The sequence below is a fragment of the Mobula birostris genome, chromosome 9 (genome assembly GCF_030028105.1).
Source record: "Mobula birostris isolate sMobBir1 chromosome 9, sMobBir1.hap1, whole genome shotgun sequence".
NCBI classification, from domain to species: Eukaryota; Metazoa; Chordata; class Chondrichthyes; order Myliobatiformes; family Myliobatidae; genus Mobula; species Mobula birostris.
In genome coordinates, this window is record NC_092378.1 from 104371656 (window position 1) to 104386313 (window position 14658).

Below are 14658 nucleotides of genomic sequence, written 5' to 3' on the forward strand. Positions count from 1 at the left end.
ACTCTGCTCTGACTGACTCTGATCTGACTGACCCAGTTCTGACTGACTCTGCTCTGACTGACACTGCTCAATATGACTCTGCTCTCAATGACTCGGCTGTGACTGAATCTGCTCTGACTGACTCTGACTGAATCTGCTCTGTGTGACTCTGATTTGACTGACCCACTTCTGACTGACTCTTCTCAGAGTTACTCTGCTTTGTCTGCATCTGCTCTGACTGATTCTGCTTTGTCTGAACCTGCTCTGACTGAATCTGCTCTAACTGACTCTACTCTGACTGTATCTGCTCTGAAAGACTCTATTCAGACTGACTCTGTTTCTGACTGACTGTGCTCTGGCTGACTTTGCACTAACTGAATCAGCTCTGACTGAATCTGCTCTGACTGATTCTGCTCTGACTGATTCTGCTCGTGACTGATTCTGCTCTGACTGACTCTGTTCTGACTGACTCTGTTCTGATTCTACTCTGACTGAATCTGCTCTGACTGAATCTGCTCTGACTGACTCTTCTCAGACTTACTCTGCTTTGTCTGAATTTGCTGTAACTGACTCTGCTTTGTCTGAATCTGCTCTGACTGAATCTGCTCTAACTGAATCTGCTCTGACTGATTCTGCTCTGACTGACTCTGTTCTAACTGACTCTGCTCTGACTGACTCTACTCTGACTGACTCCGCTCTGTGTGACTCTGCTCTGACTGAATCTGCTATGGGTGACCCTGCTCTGACTGCCTCTGCTCTGAGTTACTCGGCTCTGACTGAATCTACTCTGACTGTCTCTACTCTGACTGACTTTCATCGGACTGACTCTGCTTCTGACTGACTCTGCTCTGACTGACTCTGCTCTGACAGAATCTGCTCTGACTGACTCTTCTCTAACTGAATCTGCTCTGTGTGACTCTGGTCTGACTGACTCTGATCTGACTGACCCACTTCTGACTGACTCTTCTCAGAGTTACTCTGCTTTGTCTGAATCTGCTCTGACTGACTCTGCTTTGTCTGAATCTGCTGACAGAATCTGCTCTAACTGACTCTGCTCTAACTGAATCTGCTCTGACTGATTCTGCTCTGACTGATTCTACTCGTGACTGATTTTGCTCTGCCTGACTCTGTTCTGACTGCCTCTGCTCTGATTCTACTCTGACTGAATCTGCTCTGACTGAATCTGCTCTGACTGACTCTGCTCTGACTGACTCTACTCTGACTGAATCTGCTCTTTGTGACTCTGCTTTGACTGACTCTGATCTGACTGATCCAGTTCTGACAGACTCTGCTCTGACAGACTCTTCTCAGACTTACTCTGCTTTGTCTGAATTTGCTCTGACTGACTCTGCTTTGTCTGAATCTGCTCTCACTGAATCTGCTGTAACTGACTCTACTCTGACTGAATCTGCTCTGGGTGACTCTGCTCTGACTGTCTTTGCTATGAGGTCTTCTGCTCCGGCTGACTCTACTCTGACTGAATCTGCTCTGGGTGACCCTGCTCTGACTGCCTCTGCTCTGAGTTACTCGGCTCTGACTGAATCTACTCTGACTGTCCCTGCTCTGACTGACTTTGATCGGACTGACCCTGCTTCTGACTGACTCTGCTCTGACTGACTCTGCTCTGACTGACTCTGCTCTGACAGAATCTGCTCTGACTGACTCTTCTCTAACTGAATCTTCTCTGTGTGACTCTGGTCTGACTGACTCTGATCTGACTGACCCAGTTCTGACTGACTCTTCTCAGAGTTACCCTGCTTTGTCTGAATCTGCTCTGACTGACTCTGCTTTGTCTGAATCTGCTCTGACTGACTCTGCTTTGTCTGAATCTGCTCTGACTGAATCTGCTCTAACTGAATCTGCTCTGACTGATTCTGCTCTGACTGACTCTGTTCTAACTGACTCTGCTCTGACTGACTCTACTCTGACTGACTCCGCTCTGTGTGACTCTGCTCTGACTGAATCTTCTATGGGTGACCCTGCTCTGACTGCCTCTGCTCTGAGTTACTCGGCTCTGGCTGAATCTACTCTGACCGTCTCTGCTCTGAGTGATTTTCATCGGACAGAGTCTATTCAGACTGACTCTGCTTCTGACTGACTCTGCTCTGACTGACTCTGCACTGACTGACTCTGCTCTGACAGAATCTGCTCTGACTGACTCTTCTCTAACTGAATCTGCTCTGTGTGACTCTGCTCTGACTGACTCTGATCTGACAGACCCAGTTCTGACTGACTCTTCTCAGAGTTACTCTGCTTTGTCTGAATGTGCTTTGACTGATTCTCCTTTGTCTGAATCTGCTTTGACTGAATCTGCTCTGGGTGACTCTGCTCTGATTGAATCTGCTCTGGGTGACTCTGCTCTAACTGCCTCTGCTCTGACTGCTCTACTCTGACTGAATCTGCTCTGTGTGACACTGCTCTGACTGAATTTCATTGGACTGACTCTGCTTCTGACTGACTCTGCTCTGACTGAATCTGCGCTGTGTGACACTGCTCTGACTGCCTTTGCTATGAGGTCTTCTGCTCCGGCTGACTCTACTCTGACTGAATCTGCTCTGAGTGACCCTGCTCTGACTGCCTCTGCTCTGAGTTACTCGGCTCTGACTGAATCTACTCTGACTGTCTCTGCTCTGACTGACTTTCATCGGACTGACTCTGCTTCTGACTGACTCTGCTCTGACTGACTCTGCTCTGACTGACTCTGCTCTGACAGAATCTGCTCTGACTGACTCTTCTCTAACTGAATCTGCTCTGAGTGACTCTGGTCTGACTGACTCTGATCTGGCTGATCCAGTTCTGACTGACTCTTGTCAGAGTTACTCTGCTTTGTCTGAATCTGCTCTGACTGACTCTGCTTTGTCTGAATCTGCTCTGACAGATTATGCTCTAACTGACTCTGCTCTAACTGATTCTGCTCTGACTGATTCTGCTCTGACTGATTCTGCTCGTGACTGATTCTGCTCTGACTGACTCTGTTCTGACTGACTCTGCTCTGATTCTACTCTGACTGAATCTGCTCTGACTGAATCTGCTCTCACTGACTCTGATCTGACTGACTCTACTCTGACTGAATCTGCTCTTTGTGAATCTGCTTTGACTGACTCCGATCTGACTGATCCAGTTCTGACAGACTCTGCTCTGAGTGTCTCTTCTCAGACTTACTCTGCTTTGTCTGAATTTGTTCTGACTCACTCTGCTTTGACTGAATCTGCTCTGACTGAATCTACTCTAACTGAATCTACTCTGACTGATTCTGCTCTGACTGATTCTGCTCTGACTGACTCTGTTCTGACTGACTCTGATCTGACTGAGTCTACTCTGACTGAATCTGCTCTGTGTGACTCTGCTCTGACTGACTCTGAACTGACTCTGATCTGACTGAACCAGTTCTGACTGACTCTGCTCTGACTGATTCTGCTCTGTGTGAATCTGCTCTGACTGAATCTGATCTGACTGACCCAGTTCTGACAGACTCTGCTCTGACTGACTCTTCTCAGACTTACTCTGCTTTGTCTGAATTTGCTTTGACTGATTCTGCTTTGTCTGAATCTGCTCTGACTGAATCTGCTCTAACTGACTCTACTCTGACTGAATTTGTTCTGGGTGACACTGCTCTGATTGAATCTGCTCTGGGTGACTCTGCTCTGACTGCCTCTGCTCTGACTGCTCTACTCTGACTGAATCTGCTCTGTGTGACACTGCTCTGACTGAATTTCATTGGACTGACTCTGCTTCTGACTGATTTGCTCTGACTGACTCTGCTCTGACAGAATCTGTTCTGTCTGACTCTTCTCTAACTGAATTTGCTCTGTGTGACTCTGGTCTGACTGACTCTGATCTGAATGAACCAGTTCTGACTGACTCTTCTCAGAGTTACTCAGCTTTGTCTGAATCTGCTCTGACTGACTTTGCTCTGACTGCTTCTGCTGTGACTGACTCTGTTCTGACTGACTCTTATCTGACTGACTCTGCTCTGACTGAATCTGCTCTGTGTGAATCTGATCTGACTGACCCAGTTCTGACAGACTCTGCTCTGACTGACTCTTCTCAGACTTACTCTGCTTTGTCTGAATTTGCTTTGACTGATTCTGCTTTGTCTGAATCTGCTCTGACTGAATCTGCTCTAACTGACTCTACTCTGACTGAATCTGCTCTGGGTGACTCTGCTCTGACTGCCTCTGCTCTGACTGCTCTACTCTGACTGAATCTGCTCTGTGTGACACTGCTCTGACTGAATTTCATCGGACTGACTCTGCTTCTGACTGACTCTGCTCTGACTGACTCTGCTCTGACAGAATCTGTTCTGTCTGACTCTTCTCTAACTGAATTTGATCTGTGTGACTCTGGTCTGACTGACTCTGATCTGACTGAACCAGTTCTGACTGACTCTTCTCAGAGTTACTCAGCTTTGTCTGAATCTGCTCTGACAGAATCTGCTCTAACTGACTCTGCTCTAACTGACTCTGCTCTGACTGATTCTGCTCTGACTGATTCTGCTCGTGACTGATTCTGCTCTGACAGACTCTGTTCTGACTGACTCTGCTCTGATTCTACTCTGACTGAATCTGCTCTGACTGAATCTGCTCTGACTGACTCTGCTCTGACTGACTCTACTCTGACTTATCCATTTCTGACTGACTCTGCTCTGACTGACTCTTCTCAGACTTACTCTGCTTTGTCTGAATTTGCTCTAACTGACTCTGCTTTGTCTGAATCTGCTCTGACAGAATCTGCTCTAACTGACTGTGCTCTAACTGAATCGGCTCTGACTGATTCTGCTCTGACTGATTCTGCTCGTGACTGATTCTGCTCTGACTGACTCTGTTCTGACTGACTCTGCTCTGATTCTACTCTGACTGAATCTGCTCTGACTGAATCTGCTCTGACTGACTCTGCATTGACTGACTCTACTCTGACTGAATCTGCTCTTTGTGACTCTGCTTTGACTGACTCCGATCTGACTGATCCAGTTCTGACAGACTCTGCTCTGAGCGACTCTTCTCAGACTTACTCTGCTTTGTCTGAATTTGCTCTGAGTGACTCTGCTTTGTCTGAATCTGCTCTGACTGAATCTGCTCTAACTGAATCTGCTCTGACTGATTCTGCTCTGACTGACTCTGTTCTAGCTGACTCTGCTCTGACTGACTCTACTCTGACTGACTCCGCTTTGTGTTACTCTGCTCTGACTGAATCTGCTATGGGTGACCCTGCTCTGACTGCCTCTGCTCTGAGTTACTCGGCTCTGACTGAATCTACTCTGATTGTCTCTGCTCTGACTGACTTTCATCGGACTGACTCTGCTTCTGAATGACTCTGCTCTGACTGACTCTGCTCTGACTGACTCTGCTCTGACAGAATCTGCTCTGACTGACTCTTCTCTAACTGAATCTGCTCTGTGTGACTCTGGTCTGACTGACTCTGATCTGACTGACCCAGTTCTGACTGACTCTTCTCAGAGTTACTCTGCTTTGTCTGAATCTGCTCTGACAGAATCTGCTCTAACTGAATCTGCTCTGACTGATTCTGCTCTGACTGATTATGCTCGTGACTGATTCTGCTCTGACTGACTCTGTTCTGACTGACTCTGCTCTGATTCTACTCTGACTGAATCTGCTCTGACATGACTCTACTCTGACTGAATCTGCTCTTTGTGACTCTGCTTTGACTGACTCCGATCTGACTGATCCATTTCTGACAGACTCTGCTCTGAGTGACTCTTCTCAGACTTACTCTGCTTTGTCTGAATTTGCTCTGACTGACTCTGCTTTGTCTGAATCTCCTCTGACTGAATCTGCTCTAACTGAATCTGCTCCTACTGATTCTGCTCTGACTGACTCTGTTCTAGCTGACTCTGCTCTGACTGACTCTACTCTGACTGACACCGCTCTGTGTGACTCTGCTCTGACTGAATCTGCTATGGGTGATCCTGCTCTGACTGCCTCTGCTCTGAGTTACTCGGCTCTGTCTGAATCTACTCTGACTGTCTCTGCTCTGATTGACTTTCATCGGACTGAGTCTATTCAGACTGACTCTGCTTCTGACTGACTCTGCTCTGACTGACTCTGCACTGACTGACTCTGCTCTGACAGAATCTGCTCTGACTGACTCTTCTCTAACTGAATCTGCTCTGTGTGACTCTGCTCTGACTGACTCTGATCTGACTGACTCTGTTCTAACTGACTCTGCTCTGACTGACTCTACTCTGACTGACTCCGCTCTGTGTGACTCTGCTCTGACTGAATCTGCTATGGGTGACCCTGCTCTGACTGCCTCTGCTCTGAGTTACTCGGCTCTGACTGAATCTACTCTGACTGTCTCTGCTCTGACTGACTTTCATCGGACTGACTCTGCTTCTGACTGACTCTGCTCTGACTGACTCTGCTCTGACAGAATCTGCTCTGACTGACTCTTCTCTAACTGAATCTGCTCTGTGTGACTCTGCTCTGACTGACTCTGATCTGACTGACCCACTTCTGACTGACTCTTCTCAGAGTTACTCTGCTTTGTCTGAATCTGCTCTGACTGACTCTGCTTTGTCTGAATCTGCTCTGACTGAATCTGCTCTAACTGACTCTACTCTGACTGAATCTGCTCTGACTGATTCTGCTCTGACTAATTCTACTCGTGACTGATTTTGTTCTGCCTGACTCTGTTCTGACTGCCTCTGCTCTGATTCTACTCTGACTGAATCTGCTCTGACTGAATCTGCTCTGACTGACTCTGCTCTGACTGACTCCTTTCTGACTGACTCTGCTCTGACTGACTCTGCTTTGACTGACTCTGATCTGACTGATCCAGTTCTGACTGACTCTGCTCTGACTGACACTTCTCAGACTTACTCTGCTTTGTCTGAATCTGCTCTGACGGACTCTGCTTTGTCTGAATCTGCTCTGACTGAATCTGCTCTAACTGAATCTGCTCTGACTGACTCTGCTTTGTCTGAATCTGCTCTGACAGAATCTGCTCTAACTGACTGTGCTCTAACTGAATCGGCTCTGACTGATTCTGCTCTGACTGATTCTGCTCGTGACTGATTCTGCTCTGACTGACTCTGTTCTGACTGACTCTGCTCTGATTCTACTCTGACTGAATCTGCTCTGACTGAATCTGCTCTGACTGACTCTACTCTGACTGAATCTGCTCTTTGTGACTCTGCTTTGACTGACTCCGATCTGACTGATCCAGTTCTGACAGACTCTGCTCTGAGTGACTCTTCTCAGACTTACTCTGCTTTGTCTGAATTTGCTCTGACTGACTCTGCTTTCTCTGAATCTGCTCTGACTGAATCTGCTCTAACTGAATCTGCTCCTACTGATTCTGCTCTGACTGACTCTGTTCTAGCTGACTCTGCTCTGACTGAATCTACTCTGACTGACACCGCTCAGTGTGACTCTGCTCTGACTGAATCTGCTATGGGTGATCCTGCTCTGACTGCCTCTGCTCTGAGTTACTCGGCTCTGTCTGAATCTACTCTGACTGTCTCTGCTCTGATTGACTTTCATCGGACTGAGTCTATTCAGACTGACTCTGCTTCTGACTGACTCTGCTCTGACTGACTCTGCTTTGTCTGAATCTGCTCTGACTGACTCTGCTTTGTCTGAATCTGCTCTGACTGAATCTGCTCTAACTGAATCTGCTCTGACTGATTCTGCTCTGACTGACTCTGTTCTGACTGAATCTGCTCTGTGTGACTCTGCTCTGACTGACTCTGATCTGACTGACCCAGTTCTGACTGACTCTGCTCTGACTGACACTGCTCAATATGACTCTGCTCTCAATGACTCGGCTGTGACTGAATCTGCTCTGACTGACTCTGACTGAATCTGCTCTGTGTGACTCTGATTTGACTGACCCACTTCTGACTGACTCTTCTCAGAGTTACTCTGCTTTGTCTGCATCTGCTCTGACTGATTCTGCTCTGTCTGAACCTGCTCTGACTGAATCTGCTCTAACTGACTCTACTCTGACTGTATCTGCTCTGAAAGACTCTATTCAGACTGACTCTGTTTCTGACTGACTGTGCTCTGGCTGACTTTGCACTAACTGAATCAGCTCTGACTGAATCTGCTCTGACTGATTCTGCTCTGACTGATTCTGCTCGTGACTGATTCTGCTCGTGACTGATTCTGCTCTGACTGACTCTGTTCTGACTGACTCTGTTCTGATTCTACTCTGACTGAATCTGCTCTGACTGAATCTGCTCTGACTGACTCTGCTCTGACTGACTCTACTCTGACTGATCCATTTCTGACTGACTCTGCTCTGACTGACTCTTCTCAGACTTACTCTGCTTTGTCTGAATTTGCTGTAACTGACTCTGCTTTGTCTGAATCTGCTCTGACTGAATCTGCTCTAACTGAATCTGCTCTGACTGATTCTGCTCTGACTGACTCTGTTCTAACTGACTCTGCTCTGACTGACTCTACTCTGACTGACTCCGCTCTGTGTGACTCTGCTCTGACTGAATCTGCTATGGGTGACCCTGCTCTGACTGCCTCTGCTCTGAGTTACTCGGCTCTGACTGAATCTACTCTGACTGTCTCTGCTCTGACTGACTTTCATCGGACTGACTCTGCTTCTGACTGACTCTGCTCTGACTGACTCTGCTCTGACAGAATCTGCTCTGACTGACTCTTCTCTAACTGAATCTGCTCTGTGTGACTCTGCTCTGACTGACTCTGATCTGACTGACCCACTTCTGACTGACTCTTCTCAGAGTTACTCTGCTTTGTCTGAATCTGCTCTGACTGACTCTGCTTTGTCTGAATCTGCTCTGACTGAATCTGCTCTAACTGACTCTACTCTGACTGAATCTGCTCTGACTGATTCTGCTCTGACTAATTCTACTCGTGACTGATTTTGTTCTGCCTGACTCTGTTCTGACTGCCTCTGCTCTGATTCTACTCTGACTGAATCTGCTCTGACTGAATCTGCTCTGACTGACTCTGCTCTGACTGACTCCTTTCTGACTGACTCTGCTCTGACTGACTCTGCTTTGACTGACTCTGATCTGACTGATCCAGTTCTGACTGACTCTGCTCTGACTGACACTTCTCAGACTTACTCTGCTTTGTCTGAATCTGCTCTGACGGACTCTGCTTTGTCTGAATCTGCTCTGACTGAATCTGCTCTAACTGAATCTGCTCTGACTGACTCTGCTTTGTCTGAATCTGCTCTGACAGAATCTGCTCTAACTGACTGTGCTCTAACTGAATCGGCTCTGACTGATTCTGCTCTGACTGATTCTGCTCGTGACTGATTCTGCTCTGACTGACTCTGTTCTGACTGACTCTGCTCTGATTCTACTCTGACTGAATCTGCTCTGACTGAATCTGCTCTGACTGACTCTACTCTGACTGAATCTGCTCTTTGTGACTCTGCTTTGACTGACTCCGATCTGACTGATCCAGTTCTGACAGACTCTGCTCTGAGTGATTCTTCTCAGACTTACTCTGCTTTGTCTGAATTTGCTCTGACTGACTCTGCTTTGTCTGAATCTGCTCTGACTGAATCTGCTCTAACTGAATCTGCTCCTACTGATTCTGCTCTGACTGACTCTGTTCTAGCTGACTCTGCTCTGACTGACTCTACTCTGACTGACACCGCTCAGTGTGACTCTGCTCTGACTGAATCTGCTATGGGTGATCCTGCTCTGACTGCCTCTGCTCTGAGTTACTCGGCTCTGTCTGAATCTACTCTGACTGTCTCTGCTCTGATTGACTTTCATCGGACTGAGTCTATTCAGACTGACTCTGCTTCTGACTGACTCTGCTCTGACTGACTCTGCACTGACTGACTCTGCTCTGACAGATTCTGCTCTGACTGACTCTTCTCTAACTGAATCTGCTCTGTGTGACTCTGCTCTGACTGACTCTGATCTGACTGACCCAGTTCTGACTGACTCTTCTCAGACTTACTCTGCTTTGTCTGAATCTGCTCTGACTGACTCTGCTTTGTCTGAATCTGCTCTGACTGAATCTGCTCTAACTGAATCTGCTCTGACTGATTCTGCTCTGACTGACTCTGTTCTGACTGAATCTGCTCTGTGTGACTCTGCTCTGACTGACTCTGATCTGACTGACCCAGTTCTGACTGACTCTGCTCTGACTGACACTGCTCAATATGACTCTGCTCTCAATGACTCGGCTGTGACTGAATCTGCTCTGACTGACTCTGACTGAATCTGCTCTGTGTGACTCTGATTTGACTGACCCACTTCTGACTGACTCTTCTCAGAGTTACTCTGCTTTGTCTGAATTTGCTGTAACTGACTCTGCTTTGTCTGAATCTGCTCTGACTGAATCTGCTCTAACTGAATCTGCTCTGACTGATTCTGCTCTGACTGACTCTGTTCTAACTGACTCTGCTCTGACTGACTCTACTCTGACTGACTCCGCTCTGTGTGACTCTGCTCTGACTGAATCTGCTATGGGTGACCCTGCTCTGACTGCCTCTGCTCTGAGTTACTCGGCTCTGACTGAATCTACTCTGACTGTCTCTGCTCTGACTGACTTTCATCGGACTGACTCTGCTTCTGACTGACTCTGCTCTGACTGACTCTGCTCTGACAGAATCTGCTCTGACTGACTCTTCTCTAACTGAATCTGCTCTGTGTGACTCTGCTCTGACTGACTCTGATCTGACTGACCCACTTCTGACTGACTCTTCTCAGAGTTACTCTGCTTTGTCTGAATCTGCTCTGACTGACTCTGCTTTGTCTGAATCTGCTCTGACTGAATCTGCTCTAACTGACTCTACTCTGACTGAATCTGCTCTGACTGATTCTGCTCTGACTAATTCTACTCGTGACTGATTTTGTTCTGCCTGACTCTGTTCTGACTGCCTCTGCTCTGATTCTACTCTGACTGAATCTGCTCTGACTGAATCTGCTCTGACTGACTCTGCTCTGACTGACTCCTTTCTGACTGACTCTGCTCTGACTGACTCTGCTTTGACTGACTCTGATCTGACTGATCCAGTTCTGACTGACTCTGCTCTGACTGACACTTCTCAGACTTACTCTGCTTTGTCTGAATCTGCTCTGACGGACTCTGCTTTGTCTGAATCTGCTCTGACTGAATCTGCTCTAACTGAATCTGCTCTGACTGACTCTGCTTTGTCTGAATCTGCTCTGACAGAATCTGCTCTAACTGACTGTGCTCTAACTGAATCGGCTCTGACTGATTCTGCTCTGACTGATTCTGCTCGTGACTGATTCTGCTCTGACTGACTCTGTTCTGACTGACTCTGCTCTGATTCTACTCTGACTGAATCTGCTCTGACTGAATCTGCTCTGACTGACTCTGCATTGACTGACTCTACTCTGACTGAATCTGCTCTTTGTGACTTTGCTTTGACTGACTCCGATCTGACTGATCCAGTTCTGACAGACTCTGCTCTGAGTGACTCTTCTCAGACTTACTCTGCTTTGTCTGAATTTGCTCTGAGTGACTCTGCTTTGTCTGAATCTGCTCTGACTGAATCTGCTCTAACTGAATCTGCTCTGACTGATTCTGCTCTGACTGACTCTGTTCTAACTGACTCTGCTCTGACTGACTCTACTCTGACTGACTCCGCTTTGTGTTACTCTGCTGTGACTGAATCTGCTATGGGTAACCCTGCTCTGACTGCCTCTGCTCTGAGTTACTCGGCTCTGACTGAATCTACTCTGACTGTCTCTGCTCTGACTGACTTTCATCGGACTGACTCTGCTTCTGAATGACTCTGCTCTGACTGACTCTGCTCTGACTGACTCTGCTCTGACAGAATCTGCTCTGACTGACTCTTCTCTAACTGAATCTGCTCTGTGTGACTCTGGTCTGACTGACTCTGATCTGACTGACCCAGTTCTGACTGACTCTTCTCAGAGTTACTCTGCTTTGTCTGAATCTGCTCTGACTGACTCTGCTTTGTCTGAATCTGCTCTGACAGAATCTGCTCTAACTGACTCTGCTCTAACTGAATCTGCTCTGACTGATTCTGCTCTGACTGATTATGCTCGTGACTGATTCTGCTCTGACTGACTCTGTTCTGACTGACTCTGCTCTGATTCTACTCTGACTGAATCTGCTCTGACTGAATCTGCTCTGACTGACTCTACTCTGACTGAATCTGCTCTTTGTGACTCTGCTTTGACTGACTCCGATCTGACTGATCCGGTTCTGACAGACTCTGCTCTGAGTGACTCTTCTCAGACTTACTCTGCTTTGTCTGAATTTGCTCTGACTGACTCTGCTTTGTCTGAATCTGCTCTGACTGAATCTGCTCTAACTGAATCTGCTCTGACTGACTCTGCTCTGACTGACTCCTTTCTGACTGACTCTGCTCTGACTGACTCTGCTTTGACTGACTCTGATCTGACTGATCCAGTTCTGACTGACTCTGCTCTGACTGACACTTCTCAGATTTACTCTGCTTTGTCTGAATCTGCTCTGACGGACTCTGCTTTGTCTGAATCTGCTCTGACTGTCTCTGCTCTGATTGACTTTCATCGGACTGAGTCTATTCAGACTGACTCTGCTTCTGACTGACTCTGCTCTGACTGACTCTGCACTGACTGACTCTGCTCTGACAGAATCTGCTCTGACTGACTCTTCTCTAACTGAATCTGCTCTGTGTGACTCTGCTCTGACTGACTCTGATCTGACTGACTCTGTTCTAACTGACTCTGCTCTGACTGACTCTACTCTGACTGACTCCGCTCTGTGTGACTCTGCTCTGACTGAATCTGCTATGGGTGATCCTGCTCTGACTGCCTCTGCTCTGAGTTACTCGGCTCTGACTGAATCTACTCTGACTGTCTCTGCTCTGACTGACTTTCATCGGACTGACTCTGCTTCTGACTGACTCTGCTCTGACTGACTCTGCTCTGACAGAATCTGCTCTGACTGACTCTTCTCTAACTGAATCTGCTCTGTGTGACTCTGCTCTGACTGACTCTGATCTGACTGACCCACTTCTGACTGACTCTTCTCAGAGTTACTCTGCTTTGTCTGAATCTGCTCTGACTGACTCTGCTTTGTCTGAATCTGCTCTGACTGAATCTGCTCTAACTGACTCTACTCTGACTGAATCTGCTCTGACTGATTCTGCTCTGACTAATTCTACTCGTGACTGATTTTGTTCTGCCTGACTCTGTTCTGACTGCCTCTGCTCTGATTCTACTCTGACTGAATCTGCTCTGACTGAATCTGCTCTGACTGACTCTGCTCTGACTGACTCCTTTCTGACTGACTCTGCTCTGACTGACTCTGCTTTGACTGACTCTGATCTGACTGATCCAGTTCTGACTGACTCTGCTCTGACTGACACTTCTCAGACTTACTCTGCTTTGTCTGAATCTGCTCTGACGGACTCTGCTTTGTCTGAATCTGCTCTGACTGAATCTGCTCTAACTGAATCTGCTCTGACTGACTCTGCTTTGTCTGAATCTGCTCTGACAGAATCTGCTCTAACTGACTGTGCTCTAACTGAATCGGCTCTGACTGATTCTGCTCTGACTGATTCTGCTCGTGACTGATTCTGCTCTGACTGACTCTGTTCTGACTGACTCTGCTCTGATTCTACTCTGACTGAATCTGCTCTGACTGAATCTGCTCTGACTGACTCTACTCTGACTGAATCTGCTCTTTGTGACTCTGCTTTGACTGACTCCGATCTGACTGATCCAGTTCTGACAGACTCTGCTCTGAGTGACTCTTCTCAGACTTACTCTGCTTTGTCTGAATTTGCTCTGACTGGCTCTGCTTTGTCTGAATCTGCTCTGACTGAATCTGCTCTAACTGAATCTGCTCCTACTGATTCTGCTCTGACTGACTCTGTTCTAGCTGACTCTGCTCTGACTGAATCTACTCTGACTGACACCGCTCAGTGTGACTCTGCTCTGACTGAATCTGCTATGGGTGATCCTGCTCTGACTGCCTCTGCTCTGAGTTACTCGGCTCTGTCTGAATCTACTCTGACTGTCTCTGCTCTGATTGACTTTCATCGGACTGAGTCTATTCAGACTGACTCTGCTTCTGACTGACTCTGCTCTGACTGACTCTGCACTGACTGACTCTGCTCTGACAGAATCTGCTCTGACTGACTCTTCTCTAACTGAATCTGCTCTGTGTGACTCTGCTCTGACTGACTCTGATCTGACTGACCCAGTTCTGACTGACTCTTCTCAGACTTACTCTGCTTTGTCTGAATCTGCTCTGACTGACTCTGCTTTGTCTGAATCTGCTCTGACTGAATCTGCTCTAACTGAATCTGCTCTGACTGATTCTGCTCTGACTGACTCTGTTCTGACTGAATCTGCTCTGTGTGACTCTGCTCTGACTGACTCTGATCTGACTGACCCAGTTCTGACTGACTCTGCTCTGACTGACACTGCTCAATATGACTCTGCTCTCAATGACTCGGCTGTGACTGAATCTGCTCTGACTGACTCTGACTGAATCTGCTCTGTGTGACTCTGATTTGACTGACCCACTTCTGACTGACTCTTCTCAGAGTTACTCTGCTTTGTCTGCATCTGCTCTGACTGATTCTGCTCTGTCTGAACCTGCTCTGACTGAATCTGCTCTAACTGACTCTACTCTGACTGTATCTGCTCTGAAAGACTCTATTCAGACTGACTCTGTTTCTGACTGACTGTGCTCTGGCTGACTTTGCACTAACTGAATCAGCTCTGAC